Below are 23,802 nucleotides of genomic sequence, written 5' to 3' on the forward strand. Positions count from 1 at the left end.
TTTCTGTGACATTGACCATCATACGCGAGGACAGACTTTTTGCGTTTATCTAATGCGGATTTGAGCAAGTTTGCTCACAAAAGGGGCTTGAATAAATCATGGACAAAGTTCAGCGAGCGCATTTCGGCTTTCCACGTCACTCACTCAAGCCACTTTTCTTCGCGAAGCACACTCGTCATGTTGTCACCTCTTGTTACGACATCAATTACTCTTGCTCAAGTTGCATTTGCGGCTTCAACTATTCCATCAACCCCTGCTTCTGCCTCAACCTGTGGCTCTGCATCTAGGCTCGACGCTGACGCTGCAGCAGACCCGTGCAGCATGGTTGATAGCGAGCAGAGGGAGCTTTTAGTTTTACTCACTTGCCTGTCCGACCACTGGTGCAGAGCTACCCCAGCTTTCACACGTTCACAACATTTTCAACTTACAATTTGAGTAGTTTACGTTTAGTTTTACGCACACCCGTTGGAGATGTCCTTACCGTAAACATGTGAAACATGCATTGTATACATGTACATTGCCCGTCAACATTATAGCACCGGATATTTATCACGAGATAAAATAAACTAACATCATATGCACCCCCGCTGATGCCCGAGGTGCCCTTATAAATACCCTGGCTTGGACGTCATACAGTTGCGTCTGTAACATGTGAAACATAATACAGTATATACATACAGTACCGGTACTGTAATTCTGGATGTACCGTACCATGTACGTGTACAGTACCGGTACTACCGTATTTATCGGATCGAGTTAGACAAAATATATTCGAAACCAAGTCAAAAATAAAACCTTATAAGTTTTTCTTTAGTTCGGAGGTGATGTCCCCGCCAATGTCACCCCTCCCGGAAAAAAAATACGACCAACATTACTGTACATGCGAATTCCGCTGTGCAAAATTACTGTGGAACAACTTTTGGAGGTACCTGTATCATGAGTGGCACATGGATCACGATTTTGCTAGTAACGCCAGCGAGCGACGTGTGCTGCTGTCTCACATTATTGGTAAGGCGTGGGAAATGGTGGGTAGTGACCATCATTAGCGGCTACAGAAAGGCAAACCATATTCCGGTGGGCCATCGCTACGTGAACGGTAGATTCGAGAAGCACTTGCTGCCTCCTACGAAAGATGTTGTGGGAGCCAATAAAAAAACGGGCTGGGGGGTTCCCGAGTAACTTCATAATCCATATTTTGTTCTATATCCATTATTTTATACGGGTTTTATGCGCATCGGATGGTGTGTCACCCCTATGTTGCTGATGTCTCACTCGAGGCGTATGTCTCACTCGATCCGATAAATACGGTAAGTATACGTTTCCCAAGTAAAGTCACGGGTTTTACCGCGATCACCTTCCCGTGATAGAGCGTCGAATTGAATCTTGTAACTGCCAGCGGAGCGGCTCGCTGAGGTCAAAAACGAGTTACGTTTGTACATAAGGGGGACACAATGATCTGTTTTATTTAGGCCTATGAAAAGCACTAGTTTTGGTTTTGGTATTTTTGGATATACAAACACAAGATAATAGTAAGTGGCAAATTTTCACAGTAGATATGTAAACGAATTGAATGCACACATCTGGCATGGCTTTATTTTGTTTTGTAAGCCTGAGACCATCGCTTAGTGGTGTCAGATTCTATTCGACGCTGCACAGCATGAGGATAAATGTTTACTCTTCTTCTGTACTGTACCAGTACACGTAGTACCCATCCCTAGGTTTACGGGAAGTTTTCGGTAGTGCTTACACAGCTATTCATTCAATCAGAGGCATTGTCTGATTGACATGCTCTATTAATTCAGCAAAATCCCAAACGTAAATCACAGGGTACTGTATTAAGGGGTAACATGTCCTTGAACGACAGCTCTTGCGTTGTGTCGTAGCTGTTGGACATCGCAAGTAATGGCGACGATAACGACCTGCGACGACTACAGCGACCCCTCCAGCTACAAAAGACGAAACTACTCATGCATACTAGGCTAGCCCAGCTTTTCTAGCAAACATCCAAACTAATTCATTCCGAAATATACCTGGTGCGAGGAACCACTACAAGGAGCAACCTTGTTTAGGATCAAGTGAGCTCCCTTCAGGTTATGAGCCCAACTGGCTCGCCTTCTGCTGCGACCAGTGAAGACTTCGAAGACTCACGAGGCGATCACGAAGACCTTGACGAATACTCGGAGGCACGAGGTGCTGACGACACTGACGAAGAAGACGTAACCCGACGGAAGACTCGCTTAGGACTACCAGAAGACCTGCACTTCGACCCCTCGGACCAAGAGACGATGGAGGAACACGACCAACTGCACCTAATCCTTCAACTGCAGTGCCCCCTCCATGTCAGATACTAGCATGGAAACTGCGCCTTCATCTCCTAAGAAACCTAAAATAAAGGACGTACGCTGCTCAAACTTCGAGGGAAACGAGGTATACCCTGTACTACGAGCTGGCTTCGAGAATTTCATCCACGAGTTCGAGCACACAATTAGGACGGAGGAGCTCGTGAACGGATCGACATGGACCGATGACATCAAAGCATCGGTGATTGTCAACTTCCTCGAGGGGAAGGCGTCCAGGTATTATCACAAGAAGAACTCGGAGTGGCAGCGCCGCCATGATGGTATCAGCATGCCGTATTCAGATGTGACGCGCGCGGTGCGTGCAGAATTTGGCTGTAAGCTAAGTCAACTCGAACTCAGCACGAAGATGTAGTGCCACAAGCGAGAAGGTGGCTCATGCCATGACTACCTGGAATACCTGAACTTCATCGAGAGCCTCATGGAAGGTGATCAGACCAAGATGGTCATGGGGTATTCGGGAATAACGCGTGCCCCGAGTTAGCGCCCACGCTGCTGTCATCGGTCTCCGACGGTGCAACCGACTATGTAGTGGAAACTGACCGCATGAAGCGACCCCCCCCCCCCTGTCGAGCTTGTCGTGCTGAAATCGCACTTGGGACCGTCCGTGTCGGGCTTCGTGTGGGTGTCGTCGCCATGTTGGCCTTGTCGCGCGTGCACTCGCCGCTGCTGCTGTCCCTGCCGGTCATGACGCGCGTGGAGTCACTGCTGTGTTGGGCTTCCTGAGCGTGGAGTTGCTACTAACCCTGTGGCCTTGTCGAGCGGGGTATCGCTGCTGCTGTCCTTGCGGCCTTGTCGCGCGTGGAGTCGCAGCTAGTGCGTTCCGTGTCGGGCTTCCTGGGGGGGGGGGGGGGGGGGGGCGCTGTTGGCCGTGATCCCTGCTGTAGCGTGTCTTGCTAGAGGTTATTCTACCCAGACATGGATCAAAGACGAATTTAAAGCAAAGAAGCTGTTGTCGGATTAATCGACTATCGTTGGAAATTCCGAGATGCCTATCATAAGCTGCTATCGTGTTGAGCGGTGGTGATGCGGCGGGCTTGTGAGGATGGAGAGGGAGTCGTGGCGTAGGGGCAGCAACAGCCAGTTCTCGCCTGGCAGATGCGAGCGCAAGAGATCCCAGCGACCCTCCAGCTCTGGATGCGACATTTTATTGAAATTGTACCGTACCTCACAAATGAAATGGTTTGACGAAATCATGAATTGCATTTTTCTTAACGTTAAGACGTGCTCTCAGCTTGCAAATATACTCTCTTCGTGTTAAGATACAGCAACGAAATTTCAAAATGTAAATTCCTTGGTAGCGTTCATTGTTTGGCGTTCGAAGATCTTGTCCGAGCTTGTTGAACATGTACTCGATCTTTCCATCAGAGCTCTGAGTCTCGTTCATGGCAGAAACGGCCTCTTCAACCCAGTGAATTACCTGCATGCGATCAACTTGGTACTTTCCACCAGGTGGAATTCTCTTAGAGATCTTCCACTGCAGAAATTTCTTCTTAATGGCTGCTTTCAAAGGATGATTAGCGTACAAGTCACAGATCTGCATGATGGAGGTCAATCCAGCGGGGATGAATTCGTACACAAGACCCGTCTCGCTCATGTACTCAATAATCTCTTCACAAATGTGTGCGGAAGCTGCGTCCCAGATAAGACCAACTTTCTTGTTAGGAAACGGACTAATCAGGAAGTCAATATACTTTTTCGCAGTGGGGATATCCATCCAATGTGATGGTTGAAAGTGGATACTAACGTCACCGCCTTCATCTCGCCAGGTTGCGAATCGACGAGCTAGTGTCCCATTATGCGTAGCAGGCATTACAATGAAAGGCGGTAGAATCATAGATGAGAACAATTCCGCAGATACCATCACAGTGCATCCCTTTTTTCGCGTCCGACGCAACGTTAGAACCGATACGCTTAGTTCCGGTAGGCACGACAATTTCAGTGTCACGAGGGAAAAACTGAAGGAACATATCACCAGTGTTAATAACTGCTGTGCATGTATTGAATTTTGATCGGATCTTCTCTGGTGCTTCTAGCGCGATTGCCACCGAGTCCGTTGGCACCTTCTGAGATACACTCTGCTTACGATAACTCCAATTTTCACTTTTGAGACGCCTCCGAACCCATTGAGCCAATGAGGGGGAAAGATAGCCATCATTCAATTTCATTGTAGAACAAAGCTCACTGGGAGGTCCAGTCGCAAAAGTGTCGCCAAACTTCTGGATCAGATGGAGGTATATCTCATTTCGAGAGATTGGATTACCCGATTCCCATTATCTCTTGACAAGGTCAAGAAGAAACGTAGTTTCAACTTGAGATTTGTGTGATCTGCCGTTAGTGACTGTCATGATCGAATCAGTCACATATCGCACGCCCTTGTTTTTTTTTTTTCAAACTTCGTTGACTTCTGACGCGACAAATTTGCCTCTGACGTTGCAGTAATAAACCGCTTTGTGGTTGGTGATCTGAGTCGAATCGGAATCTGCACTCCGCTCTCTAACTCTAACTCGCGCAAATTCATGCGTGAGGCAAACTCAGTCGGAATCGATGGCTGGACGGATCGCACAGTCATGTTCTCTAGAAACGGGATCCATTTTGGATAGTACGAGGCGTTTGTAGTCCAGTTTGAGGATGTTGGATAGCGTACACCAAACACGCGACAGGTGATTTCTGCGTCCATATTCCCAAGCAAAGGGCGGAGGTAGTAGAAAATAGCAGCCGAGCGCTCCTTCCAGGTGAAAGTACGGTAATATTTGGCGGTCGCACGAGGTGGTCGAGATGACTTCCCATCGTCGACATATATCGTAGCAAGAACAACATCGATAACATCCTTGACGACATCGCCGCAAAGCCGGTAGAGCTGTTTCCGCTTGATCCTGGCTTTGAGATCAATGGTCTCTCGCGATTTCCTAGACGGTTTTGGAAATCCGTGGCGTCAAATTTGATCATTCAAAGTGTTCTTCTTCGCACGTGGTTCCTGCGCCTTGACCCAACCTGCGTTCGAGCCATCTTCCAACAGGAACTTCTTCGTTGTGGCCGTGATTTGAGGAAATAAGCTTGTAGCTGCCTACAAAACCTATTTTTAGCCTTGGTCTCAAACCGCTTTCTTGGTGTGAAGAAATAACATTTTTTCCAGAAATAATCAGGTCGATTTGGCGAAATGGCGATTTAGTTGTTAAGCATTTCATTTGTGAGGTACGGTAGTAAGATCTAAATACTAGTAATTAACAATTTGTGTTTATGCGAAAAGGCGAAAAGGTAAGGGGTTTAGGCGAATGGTCGTCCGCGTAATCTATTCAAAAGGCGAAAAGGCTCGCCTTTACCACCACTGTTCCGAGGAGTATTAGACAGAAGCGACATCAAAGCCGGAGCCGGTGTTCATTGACTGTTTGACGATCGAAGCCAACATCTTCCAGGCTCTCGGACCTTGATTTTCAAGCCACCAACAGCACATGTACGAGATTTCAGTGACGATGGATGAAGTGACTGGGTGGACGTAAGATGGCAGTTGCCAAGTGCAGCGCCGCGACCTGAGTTTTAGTGACGTCGCGCCCGTTGTCGGGAGCCCCGTTGGGTTGGTGGATCTCAAGCTTGCGTTTGGCAAATATGAAATGGCATACTCTGATGACATGCCGCAATTTCGTGAAGCGGTTGAGCCCTCTCTAAAATCTCTGACACTAGAGGGATTTGTGGAGATGCTGAACGACGATGAGATCCAGAAAAGTTGTCCGAATCTGAAAGAGCTTTCAATCTTGGGTTACTTTTACGACTTTCGCCTTGACTTGAGCGAGTATCACGAGAAATGAGTCACTCTCTGCGATGAGTTGAATTGGCATGCTGTCCCCGAGCTAGCAGCAGCCATGTGTGATGCTAACCGCCCCATCTCAAAAAGCGCTCGCCGGCTTCGCGTTCGCCGAATTGAAGTTTGGTGGGGTGGTTGGGCTCGATTACCAGTGGGGCACCATCGATCGGCCGTTTCAACGGATGTGGCCGAGCTGCTCCAATGCTGGCACTGAACAAGACGCTGGAGTATATTGAAATTGTTCGTCCGAAGCCGTATCGTCTGCATATCTATGACATCAGAAAGCGGAAGTATCTGGTGGCTTGGATACTCCTATTTCCAGAAGCAAGGAAAAACCGGATAAGAAACTCGAGACGGGGTTCAGCATCGCATGCTGATCGGACAAATTTAGAATTCATAGGACCTACAGCACCTAGCTCTCACTTTTTATTTTCCGGTCATCGCAAAGTCGAACTCCAGTTACGTAACTCCAACACCTACCATGCCTGTAATTGCGGTGCTCTAGCCTTCCTCGGCCCTGCCCACACAAAGAAGCTGGTAGATTTCAATACTGTTGGTATCGGGTGACATGTCAACGGTTGTTGCTGCGGGATCCGACGAACTACCTACGGAGGCATTCGAAGTACCGACTAATGGCATTGAACTCCGCTTGGTCTCCGAGAAAGATCTCCGTTTATGGTCAGGCTCCTACGTCGCGCACCCTGTAGCCTTTATCCGCACTTCGACTGAAGGAGTGGACGTTTGGACGTACGGAGTCGTGTCCGGCTACACAACATCGGACAGCATAAACACTCTTCACGTGATCAATTGTGAAGGGCCTGTCCGACTCCCCTTAGTTAATGCGCACTCCGCGAGGAAGGCGAACCCGCTCAACTACGCGCTTCAGACAGGAGGCGGCGTAAATGTCACAGTGCTCAACCCATTAGAACTACCCCACCAACAGCATGAAGTTGTCACTGCTTGCAGCAAGAAACGGTCCGGAATCCCGCCATGTATAACCGAGTCGCTGTCTGTCGAATTTGATGATGACGCCGTCGCACCCCTGGTGAAACCATCAACGCTACAAGTGGCCCACGTTCGACGCTAGCATATTGTTGATTTCACGACGGCCCCTCGAAACAAACGACCTGGTGATCTTTATAACGACCCGTCCGGTGCGACCAGACATCATCATCAAAAGACCCACGGCACCAGCTACATCGCCGCAGGACGGCTGGCCTCTTCTGGGCGCGAGTCCCCGCGAAGCACGCCGTCGAGACAACAGGAAAGAGACGACGTCGGCGACTCTGGTGATGAGTCTGGCGCAGAGGAAGCTGGTGGAGACGAGGGAGCGAAAGAATGCGCCGACATCGACTTTGATCTCGATGACGATGATGAAGGAGATATCAACGCTGTTCGCCACAGGAATTGCACGCTGTGTAAGCGAAGGTGTACGCGATCACCCTCTGACACTGAGAGCGAGAGTTACCTTATAGGCAAAGGTCTATCTGCACAGCGGAATGGGATTGTATTCCGACCGTCACCGGCCGACAGGAGAATCCAGGCTTCTATCGCGAACAGCAACATACAGGTAAGATCCCTCATACTCCTCTTCAATCTGTGCAACAGGCCGAATTCATTGAATTTCTCGCGACCCGGGAGGTGCTTCGATCTCTATATTACTTTGGATTTGGTCTCTGCTTATCGATTATGCATTATCGTCGTGGACTCGTAAACGAACAGTTGCTGCTGAAGAACGAGGTGTTAATATGTGGGATTTTTCGGACAAGAATGGCATCGAACCCCCGCCCAAAGCGAATAGCTACGGGGATATCATCTGCGCTCTAGCCACACTCCATAAGTTCACCCAGGTGCTCTACAACTCCGAAACCGCTAGCATTATCGCGACGGCACGAGACTTCGAGATCAGCTACAACGACCACGCACGACCAAACCCGACCATGGATCGGTTGCTGGCGTTCTGGATCAATGGGAAGTTCAGTCTTTTCCGAAATCGGCTCGTCACAGGGGGTTTGAAGGCAACAACAGAAGTCTCTGCTCAGTTCACCCGCAATGATGACAAGCTAGTGGCTCTGCGAGACTCTCAACATCTCCTGACGATTGCAGGGAAATAGCGCTCATATCCCCAGGAGCGGTACCAGCGTCCTCCGAAGCTGAGTCAGGCGAATTTCATTCCCCTGACAGTTTTTGCGACACTTCCCAAGGCAGATGACGGGCACCGTTTGTGCCTTAAGTACCTGTCCTCCGATGGCTGCAAGGTCGTGAAGTGCTCTAGAGATCACTTTCGGCCTGAAGCTCTCTCCGACGCGGCCAAAGTTCATATTGCTGAAAACTGGCATAGATTGGCGACAAAGTTTCAAGACTTATGATGTCACGTGCAGCGTAGTGGATCCAGGGCTGTCGATTCCGAGATGACCCAGGAAGCGCTCTACGAACGGTTCTTCGCAACGTTAGTCAGTATCCGCAAGAATACTCAACTCAGTACGCTTGAGCATTGCCGCAACTATGCTCGTAACGCCGAACTCCAGTATCCAAACACTGATCATGCAAACACGGATGAAATCGACAATGAACTAGTTCAGTTTTGGACCAACATCTGTGAACAACAAGATTTATCCCTTGCTGACACTGGGCGTTTACTCAGAGGCTAAACCCTAGATGATCCGAGACCGAACAAGGACCTTTAACCGGTGCCCCCCCCCCCCCCCCCCCCCTCCTCTCGATTCATCACGGGCTTCAACGGTTGCTAGTTGGAACGAAATTGTGATGAATGGTGTCACGCCTAGGTGGACTACCTCACCACCACCACCCCAATTCCACCAACCAACCAACCATCGCAGCATCGTGGGTAAATAATCCCATTTTCTCCACCATATTCGGGCGGGTCAACTCGAAGGACGATATCTTATCGTCAACTCGAGTCTTCTTGACATGTGGCCCGAAGTCTTTATCAGTCCAATCGGTACTGTTGACAAAGCAGGTGGCGCACAAGGAGACATTCGCTTGATCAATGACTACTCGTTTCCGGAAGGAAAGTCGGTGAACGATTACACGGACAGAGGAAATTTCCCTCCTGTCTCGTACAATCCACCTCGGGATATCGCTAAGCGTATCCACACCCTCAAACGATCGCATCCCCACTTGTTCGTGCTTATCATGCTCGGTGATGTATCTGAGGCGTTTCGCCACGTTCCAATTCACGCCGATGCAGAGCACATGTTTGGGTTTCTTTTCGAAGGTTTCCTCGTCATTGACTTATCGAGTGGTTTCGGGTGGTGCGGGTCACCTGCCTCCTACTCCTACGCAGCCACTGTCATCAATCATCTCTACGAGTACGGCAATTGCTTAAATCGGCAATTTATCGGTAACGTGTGGTGTGATGATTACACGTGTGTGGACGTCGACATGTACCACCGCTGCCATGATGCCAATCTATCCTTTCGTCGATCGATGGCAACTGTTCTCGGTCCGACTGCAATTAACCAGCAAAAACTTACAGCGTTGGCAACGAAGTGCAAGACGCTTGGATTGCTATGGGATACCGAAGCGGGAAGCGTCTCTATTCCAGTGGACAAGCTGTCAAAAGCCGCTGATCGCGTCAACAATCGGATACATTCTGCTTCGCCATCTAAAACAATGATTCTTGAGACTATTAGAAGCCTCCGACACGTTGCCAGTTGCTCACCTCCTGCTCGTGCATTTTTACAAGCTCTTCAAAGCACGACATGTACATTTCCACGCTTTTGACTTCGAATATTGCCAACACATGCGCTAAATGATTTGCGCTGGTTCCGAGCTGTGCTGAACCACCCTGAACAATTCAACAAAATCCCCTTTGCAGATTTCGCATCCGTCACGGAACCGACGTTTGATGTCTTTATGGACGCTATTGGCGAAGGCTTGTGTGTGCTAGAACTCAGGCGACGGGAGTACATCCGTCAAAGATTTACTACAACTGACTCGCTGGAGTTATCAATCAACACCAGAGAACTACGGAGCGCTGTGCTCGCTGCACTGCATTGGAGATCTTATTGGTCGGCTTCGTCATCGGAAAAGAAGCGTGTTCATGTCAAGCTACACAAGCGTTGTTAGCTGGACTAATCGCCGCGCCAGTGGGAACCCGGCTGCCCAGATGTACAACAGACTGCTATCCTTGGCAGAAATCCAGTACAATATTTCGCTAACGGCAACTCACATCCCCGGGAAGGTCAACGTTATGGCCGACGCTGGATCCCGCGCTTGGGATTCATCGCACTCGCTTTATACCCTGTGGTCTAATCTATCTTCTAGCTGGAAACAGGTTCCACTAGACGCCCCGTTCACAGATCTCTCAAATCTTTGGGAACAATGCTGCGACAAAACTCCCTGGTTCGCTCTACCGTTGGCAAATACCGTCAATACTGGCGTCAGTGGTGCGGGTTCGCAAGGCAAATGAAGTGGTCTCGCTTGGATGTCTCCAGAAAACGCGCCACGCCGCCTCGAATATTATGCTACTTAGCTGTGGGCTCATGGTTGGAATTTGGGAGAACCAAGGCAACCAGCATGGAACAATTCTCCTGAAACTAGCGGGCATCAGCTGGTACCACCGGCGACACAAAAATATTCGCCTGCCAAACAGTCCACGTTTGAAATTATTACTTGCCGGCATCAAGCGACTCTCATCTCCACGTGGATAGAAACAATCGCTTACGCCGCCCTTTTTGCGCCTGCTTTATGGCTCTCTCGATCTCACTTGGTCATAACAATATCTATGGTGGGGTAGCCTGCTCATCAGCTACTTTTGCTGCTACGAAGATCTGACTTTCTCAAAATCGAGAAGTCCTACCACTTCTACTGCCTTAAGACGAGGAATGTCTACTTCTAGGACGACAACGGCAGACAAACGCCCTGCAAACGCGCCACATCGGTCACGATCGGGTTTGAAGGAGCAAAAAACGACCAATTTGGTCGAGGATCATGGCGCTCAATGCGTTTGTCAGGATACAAGCTGCTGTGTCCGGTAGAAGGTCTTCGTCACATCCTACGAGCAATAATCCAGCTCCATAAGAGCCGAATCTTCACCTATGTGCTGGCCTCACGTCCCAGGCAGTCGTTCGTGTCATCAAAATGACAGCTCGCAAGATCAGTGTCCCATCTTCAAAGTACTCGACGCACTCCATTCGGATCGGAGGTGTAACGGCCCTAGCTGCCGCCGGTGCCAGCAAACTATCAAGTTCATTGGTCGGTGGCTCTCCGACTGTTTCAAAGAGTATCCAATGCATGCAGCAACATCGTCAAGGGGGCTCTCAAGGAAAATGATCCGCTGATCCGCGCCGCAGTACCCGGCAACCATTCTGGTGGTGGGGCCGTTCGCCGCGCCCTGCGACTCGGACAAACTCAATAAATTTCCCTGTGCCCCAACCACGACTTCGTAGGAAAGCACCACCTCACACCAATTAACCGGTCGCGGTGGATGCCAAGATTGCTGTTCCGAGTGTGCTGTCACCCCTGATAGCATTCAATGACGCTAGTAACAAGAGAAAAGGCGGGGATCAAGCCGGAATTGAGCGCCTCAGCCTCGATCAGCATGCTCTCGCGAAGATACTTGCATTTTCCGATCCTCTAGTTCTTCTCCAAGTGTGCGTTGACAAGGCTCCTGAAAGCCATCATGATGCGGAGAGCCGTGTAACTATTGGAGGTAGGGTGCACGTAAATCACACATCTTTCTCTTACGCATTCAAGCACTGATCGTGTCCTGACATTGATTGCTTAGACGATCGGCTAGATGCAGCGGGTGTTAAACCGATCATTAGCTAGGGCACGCCGAGCTGGAAAGCTTATCCTTCTGGAAGCCGTGAGTTATGAATTGGCTCGCCTGCACTTGACGTTCGACTCGCTCTTTAAAGTACCAATACGCTTAAAAAAAAAAACGAATCAGAGCGATCTACATCGCCCTATGCCACCATATCAGAACGCCAACATATCTGGATGTATTCCTTCACTTGATCGTCCTCTCAATTTCTCCGTCCGGCACTTTGCGAAACAAAACTGGATAAACATCGATCCTCTGGTGTTTTATTTGTAGCGCAGAAAACACGTTGAGTTTGCAAAACTCAAATGTTTGTTTGATGTTGTCAAGCTCACTACTAGAGGTATCAGCTACCTTTCCTATCAGTTACCGGTCCGACTCGTAACTAAAGTTACTTGTCACGCCGAGGAACATAAGCAGCGTAAAATGCGCGGTGTCCCACTTGAACCTTGACGTTGCTAGAGAATTCATTCATTTGACCCGACATTTTGCCCGGGTGGATTCCGTTAGATAACCGTTTCTCAAACCGCAGCTTCGTGATACGCTTTGCCACAGGGGCCCTCGCAGTACTAAGCATGTCGGCCAGCCCCAATCTACGGACCTGTTCTTCAGTATCGAAACCACATCAGGGGTTTTGCTGTCGACGCTGTGTAGTTTCGTAACGTAAGAAGCCCAAGTTCCCAACACCAGATTGTCGAGCAAAACAAACGGGTTTTCCAGATCCTTGTTGAGTTTCAGCATCTTGAAAATGTCATCGACGGTTTTTCCATCGCTCCTCCACATTTCCTCTCCCAAGCGAGCTACGACGGCCTTCGTGGTGTGCAAATCCCGGTCTAATTGTTGAATCTTCAACAATTCGTTGTGGGTTTTCCCGTCTTTCTTCCTGATCTCTCGAAGACGTGTAGCAATGGTCGCTAGGCTTTTCTTTGCCTGGTTAATCATGCTTTCTTATCCATTGTCTCCGTATCGTGCTCTTAAAGACACGTACATTAACTCGTCCGGGTGTGTCGTGCCCATGTTCGCACGATAAGAGGTCCAACTGGGGAACTCGGGAGTGTGAAATATGTTGCCCTTTTGGCCATCTAGTTCTAGGAGTTTGAAACCTTCATCCCTAGACGTTTTGCACTGTTGCCAACTCTGAAGCAGCATGTGATCCAGTTTATTGGCGACATCCTTTGAATCCTGCACACGCTTGGCTGGGGCAAGTATGTGTGCCAAGCAGAAGCCATACCGTGCCTTCAGTTTTAAGAAAGCATCTCATACGGACCTTCGTTTGTGAGCCTGGCGTAGGCCATCCAATTGCTCAACTCTGCTTTCTCCAGAATCGGACCCTCTGCTACGTCCAGTTTCAGTAGTTTGAAAACGTCGTTCGCAGAGTTTTTCTTCATGAACCATGTAGATGCCTCTTCATGCTACAGCATGCGAGCAATTCCTTTCGTCTCGTGCTACCCCGTTGCACACGCCATTGCTACCATGTTCGCCGCAGCTTCATCTCCATAGCGAGCGGTTAGTGTAGACATCATCGCAGCCCCGGCGGATTCAGACCCCCTTGGATACTGTTTCGACACTGCTAGGCTCCACTTCACAAACTGCGTGTTGACCAACACCCTCTACGATACCTCGTCAAGCTTGAATTGCGTGAAGAGCTTGTCAGCAGCAGTCTTCTTGTGTGTCAGTAGTGCTTCCACCGCCTTTTTACCGCTTCGGTTCAACCTGCGATATATTTTCGTGATGAAATCGAATCCCCAGTCTTCAGTCTTCAGTGCTGTCGCGTTCGTCACCCACCGTCAAGTAGTCAGCCATCAGATATCGCTTTCCTAGACCGGGGTACAGCAACACGATGCCTCTACAAGTTGCTTAACGTGACGGAACTTTTAGTATTGAGCAACATGTGCTTCTTGTCTCTAGTCCTGTGTTTGGCATTTGGGCGTGGGGATACAGAGGACGAACTCGAGGCTCGAAAACCCTCGACAAGCTTCTCGGATGTCTGCTTGACAATGAGGATCGAAAGTATAGCTTACCACGTCGAAAGTCCAACCAAAGCAAAATTCGGGATTTCCCCAGCTGACTTCATCTTTCAACTTGTTGTAGAATCGCTTGGGCTTAATGTCCGCCGTGTTCGTCACGAAGTCTTTGATTTTTTTCCCGTCACGGCCGCGTTGATGGACTCCAGAGAACCCCAGGGATCCTCTGCTTCTTCAAGGTTTTGCCACTCGACTAACATTTGTCATTCCTTGGCCTGCCGATTGTATCGGCCACCGAGTATGGAGAGATAACACATAAACAGAGCAGAATTTTCCAAGTCCAAGACAAGCGTACACTGTCCGGTGAGTCCCTGCGCGGGCTGGATTATGTCTGCCGTCAGCACCCGAGAGGCATAGTTTGTAGGGTGTTGACAGGCAGCGCCAAGAGACAAGTCGGCCCGGGTAGGGCAAGGGACTCGCCGAACGCGCCAAGGTCAATTCCCGCCGAGTCTGCGGCCGGTACGCCGGTTAGCCCGGGTGCCGTGACACTTCTAGCCGAGAAGCCTTTGCTCTCGGTGGCCCGTAAAAGCGCTCGCGCGCCGTCGTCCATCCTTTGGTGGACGGCACGGGTTTGTGAGGAACAGAAGTCAGTGAGCTCAGCTGACTTCCGGAGGAACGACTGGCTTGGTTGCCTGGTCTCGGCGAGGATCGCCACGGCTGTCTCGGAAGGGCCGGGCCGCTGGGGACAACCTAGCGCAGGCCGATAAGCGCCGACCAGCTCGGCGATTGTTGTGTCTGTGTGGTGGCAGTCTGGGGGTTTGGTGGGGGAACGTCCACCGGGTACCAAGACGACGTCTGGCAGCCCAGCCTGGTGATGACAGTTCTGAATCGACGGAGTAGTTCCGCTCACCGTGTATATACTCAATAGTGTATCTCAGACACGAGATGCGCAACGTCCATCGCAACAACGTTCCTCTCGTGTGTTTCTTTACACTTTCCGATGGCGAGAAGATCTGGATCAGGTTGGAGGGATCTCAGAACGCCTTAAATCCCCGTTCTCGCTCCAAAATGTAGGCTAGCGAGAAACATGCTCTGACGACGGGGTATGCTTCCTTCTAATTGAGAGTGTCCGAATGAAGATTTGTAGTCGAGTGAGTAGTTGGAAGGAAATCCGGAAACGAGATCGATTTACGTTAGTGTCTTTGCCAGCTAGCAGCCCCTACTGCATGCAATGTCCCCTAGTAGGTGAGTCTTGTAGATGTGGTCTAAACGGTCTGGGCTGTGGTCCAAACGAAGTTGCCAGTCGTAGGACTGGTCCAACTAGTCACGGCTGCGGCTCGAAACAGTCGACTAAACACATGCAAATCATAGGCATCCAAATTGAAGTGGTCGTCCAATCATATTCCAGTATCAGAAGTAGTCCAGCCAACCAGGTTGCAAGATCTTCCCACCTTCAACCACATACCCCCGGTGGCACATGCCAACACGCGCAGGCCGTGTCTCGCGGTAGGGATCCAGTCTAGCAGACAGCGAAGTGCAACCTCAACACCTTCAAGGTCTGTTAGTGAGACCAGTCCTTATTTTAGCAGAGCAAACGCCTAAAATTAGCAAGACAGTAATTTAGCATCTGTTCTCAAAATATGCGCCACTCATTTTGCTGACCCTTAGAAGTAAACGATGCCTAGGACTACGACTATACGGTTTAGCAGGCTAGGTACGTGTTACTGACCCGATCCCGTTGCGACAGACACCAGACCAATACTAGGCTCGCACCAAATGATAGCCGACCTCGAAGCTTCTGGAGTCTGAACGCGCCTGTCAAGAACCAGTTCATAGCGAACTGGAATTTTTTCTTCGTAAAACTCGCACCCTTCACGTTTGAATGACACCCTACAATATTTCTCCAGTAAGTATCTCCATGCGTTGTAGTCCACGCACTCCACGGTAGCCCATAGCGCGATTGTTTCACAAATCAGTTGAATCCCGTTAAAAACCGCCCACGGGTTAGAAAAGTCGCAGGGCACGTACAAGTGAAGCACCCTGGTCTTCGTTGTAAACTACAACATCTCCACCGGTAGAGTCCTAAACGCATTAACGCGTCGTAGCAAGGGCGCCAAAAGCTCCTCCAACCGACTCATGCACTCCTCAGATGACATTTGCCAATTATGCAGTAAGAACTTTTATTTCTTGCTGCACGGAAAAAAGGCTTTAAGGCTCCGATTGGCCAGGAAGTTTTTACCAACTGCGTTCACTGGTTTCGCATAGTTCTGCGCCATGCTATCTACGTCTTATCCATGCTTGTTGGCCATGCCAGGGTAAATTGACAGGAATGAAAACCAAACGTTGTCCTACATCAATTTCCGTAACAAGTCCACCAATCGATGCGCAATAGGAGGTTCTTCGAGGTCTAGTCTACTCTCATCGGCTCCAGTATATAAGTACTTCGCAGCAACCCAGACGCAGCACAGACGACCCTCATCGCTACACTGGATGTCTCGCACTCGCTCTGAACCACCATTTCTGCAGTCGAATATCTCCCAACGGTGTCAAGTCGCCGCTGACCAGTGTGGCTTCCCCCGGAATGGCCGCGAAAGACACCTTGAGACAACCTTCACCTGGATCGTTCTTCGCTAAATTTCTCGCATCGTTCCAGGAACTCATCGGTCGCATCTGCTCGGTACAAAGTCCATTATTTGCTTGGGATATGTGTATTTTGTATCCTCTTCGTCTGTTTTACCAGCCCTTACGTTGAGTTTTAAAAACGTGAGGCTGGCATGTCATGCATGCTCGACAAGGTCAGTATTACTGGCTCAGAATGGCCGCTGTTTAATAAGACAGCGGCCTAACTGAAACGGATGGCAGGGATCTCGATTGAAATTACTCTTCAACGATAGACGCGACATCCGAACAAGCATCCACGAGCGGAAGTAGGTGTATGTACGTCTGTGTTTTTTTTTTGTCCTCAGGAAAACGATCGGAACCAAAATGTACGCCGATGCACGTGCCGCCCCTGTCCTTGAGTAGGAAGTGGTCAGTGGAGAAGACGACGACCGCGGGGTGGTTGTATATTTGCCCGATTCGCCCGAAGCATATCGCCTATTTTCAAATACTTGGCGTACTCCTTCACGATGTCTTTGTCGGTTGCGGTCCGCTGATCACGCTCCAGATTGAACACGCTTCTCAAAACGTTGTTTGGCTTCACATTTAGCTCGGTGTTCCAGTATTTGAACTGATCAATCTGCATGTTCATGGCAGTTTTGCTAATACTGCGATCCCATTTTCCGCTTTCAATCATTAATGCCAACCGGTGATTCCCGTACCCTTCCCTTAACACTTGGAACACTGAAATATCGTTTCCTGTGTGACTTTTGAAATAGGCCAAGTAGCGAAGCCCAGCTTCATACGCATTACCTTTCAATGCACGAAACCCTGCACCACTCCTCACAGCTTCTCCTCCATTCTTCACGAGGTTTAGTCGCTGGAAAATATCAAGAGGAGAATTCTCCTCTCCATTGAACCAGAGGTGAAATTGCTCAGTCTCTAGCTTCTCCGCGAAAACCTTCGTCGTCGTATCACTAGACTTCATTTCAGCTTGGATCATTCTAGCGACTCCCTCATCACTATAGGTTCGCGCGAGGGTCCCGACCATGGTCTCTTGAGTGTGGAACTTCTTATTGTACTTGGAAGTGTACAAGGCCAACCTCTCGATCGCCGGGTCGCTCAGGCTACTGTGCACTCGTCCATTTTGGTTCAACCTCAAGAGCACCTTGTCCGTGGATTCTCTGTTCTTTAGCCAACCTTTCATCTCATCGTCAGTTCTCGAGAACAGCTTGGTCAAACCCTCGAAAATTCTGTCTTCGCCTTCGTCCTCCGGGTTGACAGTCCTTAGCGTTCTCTTGGTGGGAACACCGTACTGGGCAGCAACGCGCAGATGAGGTATACCGGCACCTGGGACATTGGGCGTGGCCATGTTGGCGGTACCACTCCCTTCAACATTGACGCTTGAGAGGAGGACGGTGGCAGCTAGTAATAAGGCGCCACGATAATGCATCGTGGCGGCGGACAGACTTGCGGGCTGGACGGACAAATGCGTTGTGGAGTTGTCTGGTATGAGGTGAGTAAGGTTGGTCACCAATCCCAACCGGAGCGCTACCATACTCACCTCAGGTCAAGCTACGTACGACCCAACGCACCAACTGGTGGGTACAGTCGTTCATGGACAAGCTACTCCTTAACACAGTACCCTGTGATATCTGTTCGGAATTTTGTTGAATCAATACAGTATATCAATCAGACAATGCCTCTTGATTTAATACCTATGTAATCACTATCGCAACTTTCCGTAACCGAACCACGCGAGGAGTACTACTGTACGTGTACAGTACTGCACACCAGTAAACGTTCCCTCCTTATGGCGCATCACGGGAAGGTGATCGTGGTAAAAGCCGTGGCATTTCTTGGGAAATGCATACTTGTACATCGTACATCCGATGTCGTGTGCTGTTCAGTGCGCGGCGAAACGATAGAACCACCCCCCGACAAAGACCTGCTATCCCTAAAACTCGCATTTTGCAATTTATCGGATCGCATGCAAGGTTGACACAATTTAGGACCACCGCCACCCCAATACAAAATCCAATATTAACCGAAACCCCGTACAAGACATAACGACTAGAGATTTGTACTGGGCATGGTTGCCAAGTCCAGGCTGACAGGGATGCTGAGCTGCTTGTTAGTGTTTCGCTTTACTTCATCCTATATTTCTATATACAATGACTTCTATTCTGCCCAATGTGATAAATGCGCCCCTCGTTGTGTACCCTCGTGATAAATACCCGGTCCTATAATTTGGGCGCGCACTGTATATACTGTATGTTTCACATATTTACTCGAAGTGCTACAACAACAACAAACGTTGATCGTCAACTGTATGATGATCAAGGGGAATCTATTAAAACGATTCATTTGAACGACCTATCTGTAATTCCCTCTCGCAATACAGTTGCTAACCCACCGCGCTTATTGTGGGGAACGTTTGTACCCCTGGAAGCTTGAGAGCTGCCCCCTTTTCTTAGCATTAGTCAAAACACCTCTTTTGAATTGTGTATGGCAGCGTCAACAACTTTGTTGTGGTGTGTTTTATTATGGTAACTGAGGTTATCACTACAGAGAGAATTGTCTGTCCCTGTATGAGCATGTGCTGTACAGTTCCGTAAGTGTGTTCTGCACATAACTATGTTTCGTGACTGCAGCTGGCACGACAGCAACAGACGTGATTCCGGTGTGGCTTTGCTCTTGCTCTCTGCAGTCGAGTAATCCGGACAAGCGATTATAGCAGATTGTCATCTTTGATCGCGTGCCCTCCACGATGGAGTCCATTTGGCCGGCAGCCGTTCGATCCAGCACGTGGCCTTGAGACTCAAGTTGAGTGTATGTCTGGTAGGATAAGGGATTGAAGGATTATGGGACGGTCTGGAGGTGTCAGTGCTGATCACGTGAGCTTTTGTGAATTCCACAACACTCCCGATACCGTCTTCCGTAGTACACAAAACTCAGAATTGATCTATCAAGAAATCATGTTGGCTGCACGTTTCGAGGAGTTTGTCGACGCGGTCACACTCCTGATGGACGTCCTCGATCTGAACGAGCAGAATCGTCAAGAACACCGCGTTCCGAAGAGTCTGCTCTGCGTGAGGAACGATGTCGACTCGAAAACCAATTGAAGCAGATCGAGGTGACCGTGAGAGCTACTGCTCCTTGCAGCACTACCGCCGCGTGCGAGCCTCAGACGACGCAGGACAACTTGCACGAGATGGTGGTGGAGATTGATGCTGTTCGCTAGGAGAACGTCGCAGTCAACCTGGCTGGAAAATTTTTAGACTGAAATATCTGCCATGCCACCGAACCTCAGTGGAAAACAACAGCTCTTTTGTTGCCAAGGCGCGATTCACCAACTGCTCTGTTGAATGGACAATGCGGCTACGAGAGAAGAGCGGAGAGACGAATTGCCCATTATCACCACCTTAATGAAGTGGGGAGGCCCCTCTTCGGTTCGAGCGAGTGGTACTTCAGCAAAATCGACAACAACACTTCTGTATTGGTGACCAACATCCATGGGCGAGTACATCTCGGATACATTTGCCTCGCTCATCGTCATCGATGGAGAATGCCGGGTGTCGATGGCAAGCGGACAGTAACCTACACTATGGTGATCGCAAACTCAGAGTCCAACATACGGAATCGCATAGCTGAGGCGAATGAACTCGAGGTGGGGTGGGTAATGGAGGGCGGGACCCAACTCACTACCACCGAGGTTGACGATGGTACGATCGACATATGATCACTAGACCTCCAAATCAGAATTTGACAACTACGCGGTGAGCTGTGCAATCAGGGAAAACGAAGGCGCGACATTTTAGGGTATTCATCTCTCGGCCGAGAGCTGACCAAGGGATCGATATTGAAAGAGCTGAGAAGATATGATCAGTCGTTCACTTGGTCGTTTCCTTCGTGCGTGCACGAATCGCGCGAATTCTCTCTGCTTTTCACTCAGTCGCTGCATGTCACTCTTCAAAATCCCATCTCGCTACCGATCATCATGGCTCGCTCCACTCCCAGCACCCGATCCTCGATTTCTTCAGCCCGCTATGGCCCGACTTCGAGCTTTCTTCGTCCCGAAGAAGCCTCGGAAGAGAGGCGCAATGCTCGTCGGGGTTTCTTACAGCTCCAGGAGCTGGAGAGTTTACACGCGAGCAAGCGGGCGCGTCATCACTTCGATCCATTGCCTGATAGTGACGAAGATGAAGACGCGGACCACGCCATTTTGGACAACTTCCAGGCGCTTGGGTACCGCGTACTAAGTTTTACCGTCACTTTCACTGCACGAAAATCACGATCTGCCCATTTAATCAGAATCCGATCGTCCAACTCGGAATCTTTCGTATTGCGCTAGCCGTAGTGGAATAAAGGGAGTAGCTGAGCTCGTGTCATCGTCATGGTGCTCTCGATCAGTAGCAGGCGGAAGAGGGAACAAAGGTTGTGCTTGGGCAACTAGGCCTTACCGTGCAGGCTAGGCAGCTTCTGACCTCGAGGTCTACTGGGCGGTCTGCCACGGAACTCTGCACGCGTAGTATCGGTTCGTACAGTGGGACCACTATGCTCTCCGCTGGGAGCAAATGGTCGCACCGTCAAGGTTGTTGTCTGAGGAAGCATAAGTAGATACTTGTAATTCTATACGTGCATGAGTCGAACATTATTTTGTAATAACGAGTGAATTAAGTGACTCACAAAACAGAGTAGCGATTTGATCAGGAAGATTTCACCGATTTTGGATCAACTCCTTGATGCACGAGCGATTGCGTGACGCGCCTGTGCTTCCACGCAGACAGTGATGATTTTTTTTAAAACACCGCGCCTGTGTGGCTGAGATTGCAGTCCGTTGCTGGGAGGATCAAGAGAAGAGTGCCCGTCCCCGATCGCATGGGTGCGTTTGTTGCTGCGTGAGTTTCATTTGAGCGCTGCACAACAGAGAGTAGGGCAGAGCAGTCGTAGTTTGCCTATTTCATTCAATTCAGGCTTCATTTCGCCTCCTAGTACGCAGCTAGACAAGACTCAAGGCCAAGCAACCACTAAGGGCAATACAATGTCAAAATTAGAGCCAAAGACTGTAACAACCTTCGAGGTAACACCGTACATACTCGCTTGAGTACGACTAACCCCGTCCGACTACTCATGTACTCTAGGAAGACGAATAACCCAACTTACGATCGTACCAGGATCCGCAAATTGATTCCGCGGACGCTTTCCAAGTGCCTGGGGCCGAAGACTACGCGGAGTACGAGATATGCCCGAAGAACGGCGGCACCCCGACCTGCCGCCGCCTCCGGCAGGTGCAAACGCGGGCCCCACGATGCCGACTACGTAGGTGCCTTCAGCTGGACCACCACCACCTGCTTTCCCCGAGCCTGCCCCACTAGCAACACCGGTACTCCCCGGATCAGCCCCTGTTGAATGAGGAGGCGCGCAGCGCGCGCCCCGCTCGTAGAGTGGCAGCAGGCAACGCCTGTCTGCCAGTCGAGTAATTGAATAATGAAAGAAAAACCTCGTTAGGTTGTTAATGTTTATATTAGCAAGTACGAGAGGAAAATGTTCAGATCGACAGCTGCGATCTGGATAGTACAGGCAGAGAGCTGCCTACCATCCATAGCGCGATGACGACAAGAGGCCGAGGAGTGAGCTGTCGAGGACGCAGTCCGAAGACGAACTCACTTCCTCTTTTGCCTCCAGGTACCGAGCACGGACCTAGAGTAGTAGGCATAGGAATAAGAGGTTAAGAGTAATATATTGTTGAGAGTTACCTACATTATTCCGTTCATTTTAACATTTCAAGTAACATGATCAAGCCCCAAGTTGACAAGAGTTCGGTCGACTCGCTGCGGTTCAGCGGAAAGCCTCTGCACTTCGCATCATCGAAGAGCAAGCTGGTCATCCACTTCAAGGCGTTAAGTGAGCAACGCGCGCTGGAGGAGCTGCAACACAAGCGCGTAAAGCCGCTGACTCGGTCCGAGGATTTGCTCGAGAGCCAGACGGTTATGCCGCGTCCTCCTGCAGAGGATAAAGACGCGGCATGGCAGAACGATTTGCACGAGACGCTGCTGAGTCAGCAGTCGTCGTACATCAAGCGGCTGCTGTGCGAAACGCTGCCGGGCGATTTCAAGGGAATCGCGACCAAGCGCATGGACGACCCCGTCCATGTAATTTGGCGGCTCGTTGAAAAACAGTACAGCCTCAGCAACGCGGCAGGCGTCGTCGGGCTGGTTCGGCAGTTCATGGAGATGGAGAACACCGACTTCAAGAGCGTGGGACAGCTCTTTCAAGATCTCAACAGTGTGCGTAGCCAAGTCAACGTGAACGCGTACGAGGCTCTGCACAGCACATGTTGACCTCCCAGCTTATGCTGGTGATGGTGCTCGGAGTGCTTCCGAGGCACATGTGGGGCTCTTCGGTTGAGCTGACCCAGGATGGGTTTACGCTCGAGAAGGTGAGCGACAAGCTCAATGCCATCTTCGGCACCAAGAGCAAGAGCGAGATCTGGGCTCTGGCCAGCGGAAAGGCGATCAACCTTGTCAACACGGCTCCTGCAAATCCAGCGGAAAGGCGATCAACCTTGTCAACACGGCTCCTGCAAATCCGAAGGGGCCTGTGCTTGGCAAGCACAAGGACGTAGACGGGCCGGCGCGTGATTTGCACTACAACATTGGTGCAATGAAGTGCCACTACTGTGGCAGTGAGCACCGCAAAATGAACAATGTTGGGCCACACAAGATGATCAACTGCCCCAAGCGTGCACTTGACAAGGCAGCTGGTGTGCACCGCCGGAACATCTGGTCAAGGCCAAGCCGCCAGGCTCGCAAGGAAGTCCACGAGCCAACGCCGAAGACGGGGGGAAACGGCAAGGGAAGGGCCAAGGCCAAGGTGAGACGTGAAGTCCCACTGAATGAGTTCCTGACTAAAGCCGTGGCGGTGGACGCGTGCAACGCTGAACACGGCGCGTCACCAGCGACAGCTGGTGGGTCCACGAGCCCGCCTCCGAGCAACTTCGAGGTGCCCGTGACCCCGGGAAAGGGCACGCTGCCCTTCAGCGACGAAGACAAGCCAATGGATACCGTCGTCAACGCAATAAGTGCTGACGCCACGGGCCAGGCTCAAGCCGCGGGTAAGGAACCGGGCGGCGACGTGGACATGGAAGAGCAGTCAGGCAAGGACAGCAATCAAGAGATTGCTGAGACGACGAAGTCCTTCGCCGGTGTGCTGACTGAGCTCGAGATAAAGGTACGAAGTTTGTATCCATTTCTGTTAGGTGATGAAATGTATCTAACCACAAATTCTTGG

This window comes from Phytophthora cinnamomi (genome assembly GCF_018691715.1).
Source record: "Phytophthora cinnamomi strain GKB4 chromosome Unknown Contig0, whole genome shotgun sequence".
NCBI classification, from domain to species: domain Eukaryota; phylum Oomycota; class Peronosporomycetes; order Peronosporales; family Peronosporaceae; genus Phytophthora; species Phytophthora cinnamomi.